This window comes from Dufourea novaeangliae, unplaced genomic scaffold (genome assembly GCF_001272555.1).
Source record: "Dufourea novaeangliae isolate 0120121106 unplaced genomic scaffold, ASM127255v1 scaffold8, whole genome shotgun sequence".
Lineage (NCBI taxonomy): Eukaryota > Metazoa > Arthropoda > Insecta > Hymenoptera > Halictidae > Dufourea > Dufourea novaeangliae.
The window spans coordinates 3070604-3076536 of NW_015373923.1; positions in this window are offsets into that span (position 1 = coordinate 3070604).

Genomic DNA, 5933 nt, shown 5'->3' on the forward strand with positions numbered 1-5933 from the left:
TAATATATATACATATATATATATATATATATAATATAAATTTTATTTTCGTTTATCCCGACGAGGGTGCCAAAGGCTAAGCCGCCCTCGTCCCGTATTACTATTACGTTATCTTTCTTTTGTTCATTTTATTGTGCTCATTGTTTTTTTTTTTTTCATTCTTAAGTTTACGATGGTAAATATTTCGATTCGCAATTCTGCGTTATATATACTCTAGTTCAATTTTTAATCCAAAGAAAACCCCTTCGATCAGAGACAAGTCTGCTATGTTCTGATTTAAGTTTATCATTATTATATACTTTTTTTTTTCTTCTTATTCTTGTGCAATTACAAAGAGGCTATCGGTGGATGCGATAAATGAAACGACGATCCACTCGTACACGATTTGATCTCCTATTCGCGTGATTTTTTCTTTTTTTTTTTTTTTAAAAAAAAGCAATCTTTCTTGTATGCCAAAGTCTTTAGTACGTTGTGTGAATCGAGAGACTCGATCGGCGCGACGTGACGAAGTACAAATCGAAGCTAGTTTTACAAGCGTGTTTTGCGAGAAACAATGGGGAGTGGGGGGGGGGGATAGAGAACAAGGAGGCGCGTACTACGATTATTTATTTCGCCTATATGCAGAGAATTACAATTTTCTTAATCGTGTCAGCGGTAACAGTTGACAGGGAAATAATAAACCGGATCGTTTAACGATAAATGACATCGTCCGAAAACAAGGATTGCGTGTCATATTTACGATTGCATGCGAGATATGTTTCGTGCTTGTTATATACATATTATATATACTTTTACGTTGCACAATTTGCACGTTTACATTTTATTATGTAATTTCGACGGTTTCTTTAAAGAATCGAAATTAACGAAACAACGCTAGTAGCACGAATCAATGTTTAGTGCGATATATATTATAAAATATATATATTAATTTGTACGTTGATTCTATCACTCTTTTTTTTTTTATATTTATGTTACCTTACGTTACGATGTAAGTTAAGTTTTGTAAAGAACGCGGAACAATAACGTGTGTATATATATGTATATATATACATATGTGTGTATTATATATGTACACACGTTTATTTATAACCGTGTACGATAGTAGGACGTATATATTTAATTTAATGGAAACGAATGTGCACATTCCTCGAAAGCCATAATACAAATAAGTACAAGATTGCCAATTATTACGTTAGACGAATTGATATTTCTTTCTTTGATTATTTATAAAAATAAGAAACATCTATATAAAACGATGTAAGTAAAACAACAAAAAAATTATGTGTGAATAAAGTTTAAAAATGTGAATTGAAAACCACGTCCTTGTTTTCTTAAAATCAAAAAAAAAAAATAATAATTACAACACGTCTTATCGAAATATCGATACGATCATGTCGCGACGTAAAAAATCTCGATAAAGCGAGTCTGTAACGAGGTTTCGGAGAAGACTGCGATTACAGGAAGCCAAGAGAACCGAGACCTTGTAATCGTAAGATTGCGTGCGAGAATCGAAAGCGTCCTCTGCAAATAAATAGCATAACATTCGATAAAATTCACGAATCGAAATATGACGTTCGACGTTCCAGTCGACTATCGAGATCCCCGATCGATGAAAAACACGAGGGTTATCTAGCGCTAACGATTAACCGTGTTCTGTATTTAAAAAAAAAAAAAAGAAAAAGAAAATGATGGGTGCAATTGGGTTAGCGCCGCAACAATATTCCCCCTGTTGCGGTTCACATTGTTAATCAACTACGCTTGGAAATCTTCACGCTTCTCACTGCCACCGTCTCTCTTTTCTGTTCGATGTTGGCACGCTAATTTTACATAATAGAGAAACAAAAATGCATCGACGCACACGCATCGCAGTGTCTGGTGTGCACGAATAAAACAAACGAAAATAAAAAAAAAAAAGAACAGTCGGTGGAAAGCTTTCGCTATTACATACAATAGGAACAATTAGGTGATCGCCAGTTGTGTTGTGTTGAGCGTGTAAACGTTCCAGAAATCGGTGGATCGTCGGTCGAGATCACAGTTCGTGAAGCTAGGTCTCAGCTGGGAATCCCCACTCTTTTTTTTCACACGTCTGAGAACCTTTTCTCAGCCTTAGTGATGAATCAACCGATGATCCACACGATTGACCGATAAACTCACACACACGCATACACGCACAGCAGCGGTGGGATTCGAATAATTTAATCACTGGTTCGTAACTTCAGCATCTACTATAGAAATGAAAACAACAAACTTATAATGAAAATTTTATGGAATAACCAGGTATATGCATACATGATTACGGGTATCGTTTTAAAAATCGGTTCGTCGAAATTACGAAGCTTTTAGGAAACGGTTCCACCGAACTGGTATGACTCGCGCTGAATCCCACCACTGACACACAGGTACAGGGTAATTCATAAATGCACGTCAATACTTCAAGGGGTACACTAATATAAGTAAAAAAACGTCATATGAACATATGTCCTGTATACCTTAGTTTTTGAGTTATGGATGATTAAAGGAAATGTTCGAAGTGCACGATCTCAACCCATTAGACTTTTGGGTCCATTTAAGAACTATTGTGCATTCAACGCAAGTGAATAATGTGCACGATCTGCGAGAAAGGACATCAAATGGATTTCAGACTATTCGAAGAATACTTTTATAAATAATTTTTGAGTGACCGCGAAACTTAATGCTACAGCGTGCAATAGTGTGTGTTGAGGCACGAGGTGGGCAGTTCGAAAATTTTCTTTAATCATCCATAACTCGAAAACTAAGGTATATCAGACACATGTTCGTATCACGTTTTTTTTTACTTATATCAGCCTATAGACTAAAGTATCTGACATGTATTTATGAATCACCCTGTATAAATTTTCCAGCACACCAGGTGGTAAAGAGCAACGACGACACGGTCCTCTAGTCTCTGTGTTACGTGTTACAGTCCCCCCCCTTGTGTCTGATTCAATGTTAATTGACTTGGAACAAAATCAACGTTAAAAAAAAAAAAAAAAAAAAAATTCAGGAACCGTCGGGTGTGACCGTGGCTGTTGTGATGTGTTGCAGGGGGGGTGGGACGCAATCGGAAGCATGTTGGCGATACAACTGGTCAAGTGGTGATGCAGGGTCCAGGGCGTTTTTCGTGCAGACTCTGCGGAAGCGTATACAAGCACCTTGCTTCGCTGACCCAGCACCTCGAAGTGCATCGCAACCAGACAACCTGCATCCTATGTCACACCACTCTCAGTCGTAGAACCGACCTGCGGCGTCACATGCGTCTGAAACATAACATGCAATTGCAAAAAACGATCCAGAAGCAGCGCAGCTCGAAAAACGAATTGGACACGTAGATACCTCGTTGCGCGCGCGCGTGTTTTTAATGTAGAAGTGCTACGCCGCCGCAACCCCGGGAGAAAGCATTGCTTCTCGCTCCGTCCTGGTGATTTCCCTTCGGGTATATATTCGTTTTCTCTTTCTTTTTCGCCTGCCCTCCTTTCCCCCCGTTCAAACGCGCACCGACTGTAGTACGCGGAACGGCGTCTTTTTTTTTTTCTCTTTCTTTTTTTTTTTTTTCTTTACTTTCCATCGATTTTCTTGTCGTTTCGCCGCGTCGAACGCAGTTCCTCTATCCTGTGTTCTTCTTTTTATTTCTATGGTAACCAACCCGCGACTCGATATAGGGTGGACGCACCAGTTAATCGGAACACGTACCAGTGAATGAGTACTGTATATAAAAACAAGTAAATTGAGCTGTTACAAGCAAATGATTAAACATTTTTACATCGGTTGGAAATGTTCATTTACTTAATTGTTGTTCTGTCACTAGTCAAATCTGTGTTTTTTCCTTTTAGTTCAGTTAATTACATTTTTCACATTGATGTCTATACGGTATAAAAAGGTATGGAAAATCTAATTTTTATGGTATCATATATTTATTAATATTATTATCATTACAAATTGGACTTGTATAGTTGCGATGTCTCGTCCCAGATAACACACGATGCCTTGAAGACGCCCATTTTAGGCCTAAGACGCCTTTAAGCCGTCATTGGGCGTCATTTTCTATCTGGGTTAAGTGTTCATTCATTGGTGCGTTTACCCTATATACGTCCACAACGTTTTTTCTGTGTAAACGGAACCCCCTCGTCGGACACCCTTAAGCTTTTCCACAAGGTGTACGAATTTTAGTTATTAGAGATCGAGCAACGGATTCACGCTCGTATTATATTTAGTTATTTGCGCTCTATCCCTTTTCTATCCTCGATACAAGATTCATTTGATGGTAGAGCATCGATGCGGTGGCGTTGACGCGTGGGTAATCCACGGGATTCGAGGACAGTAACATATGAGACTTAATTTATTTTTATCCTATTTCCCCGATCTCAGTTCCGGTATACAGGGTGTCTCAGCTAACTTGATCACCTCGATCAATGACTTAACGGTACACTTTATGAAAATTTAGGGTCGTGGAACTTAAATGGCATTAAGGGGCACATCTTACAAGGTACGTGCATTTTTTATGAGTTGAGGCACTTCAGAGATTTCAAGGTCACCTTGATTTGTTTTAACGGAAAGACCTATTTTTTGTACCATAGAGTATCATATTCTGAGTAAAAATGCTTTATATATTAACCCAATACTTAACGAGATATTTACAAAATAATTTTCAATACGTACTTACTATCTGGAAGCTATTGGTGCTCGAACTGATGCCCCTCAACTTCAATACAGTGATTATTTTAGGTAAATCCGTTAAAAAATTCAAGGTGACCTTGAAATCTCTGAAATGCCTCCACCCACAAAACGAGCACGTGCCTTATAAGAAGTGCCCATCGATGCCATTTAAGTTTCACGCATCAAAATTTTCATAAAGTGTACACCGTTAAGTCATTACTCGAGGTGATCCAGTTAACTCAGACACCCTGTATGTCCCAATCGCCAGGCCGTCGTGTAACGTGTACTTGTATACTATAATTTTTCGGCGCTCGCTCGATAACGATCGGCGACCGGTGAAACGAAATCTCTTTATCGGACCGAGTCGAGGTTTCGATTTTTGGAAGAAAAAATAAAATTCAAAAGAGATTTTGCGACTCGGCTCACCGGACACTCATTCCGTTCTCGTATTTTCAGGTCCGCGAAACGTTATCGTAGCTTACGCCGTTTATACACGTCGCGAAATCGCGAAAGGATTAAAATTAAGAGGCACAACGCTTGATTATTCGCTTGATGTGTAAACGTTATTACGCGGATTATAGCGTCTTTCCGACTCTGTAAGGGATTCTAGTCATTTAACTGTGTGTACACAGTGTGCATTATAGGTCGTCGCTGAATCGTCTAATTCCCCTCCGCCCCCCGCCCTCCCATCCCCCACGTCGTTGTGTTTGAACTTGTCGTAACCCAGGCAACCGACGTTCGGACCACCGATTCACCGTGTTTTCCGTTCGCAGGAATGATATCACGAGAAAACCGTCTGACGATAAGTTTCTTAACACTTTGACGGCCGCACTGTTAACGAAAAGGTTTACTTTTTTTCGTAAGCTTTGTTACAAATCGAAGGCATGCTGTTGACATGTTGTAAGTTCCGACATAATTATTATTTAAGAAGTAAAAAGGCGTATTTATTTTGCAGATTGTCCTAGTTCAGAAGAATAGTTACTATCGTACATGCAAATTATATTATTATCGATCGTGCCTAATTCTGATTCCTCCGTTTCAGATAGACATTACAGACTCTTCTCGATTATCGTCCCGAACTCGGGTCCGCGGCGGGACAATAATCATGTAGGGAGAAATGCTTCAGAACCTCGTAAATTCGTTTTTGTGCTCGAAGTCTGAGCGGAGGGGCAAGAAAGCATTGCGATTGACAGGTTCCACGCTCCTCCCCTTCCCAGTGGTGGGGATAACGCTTGGACAATAATCGTATAGGACAAGCC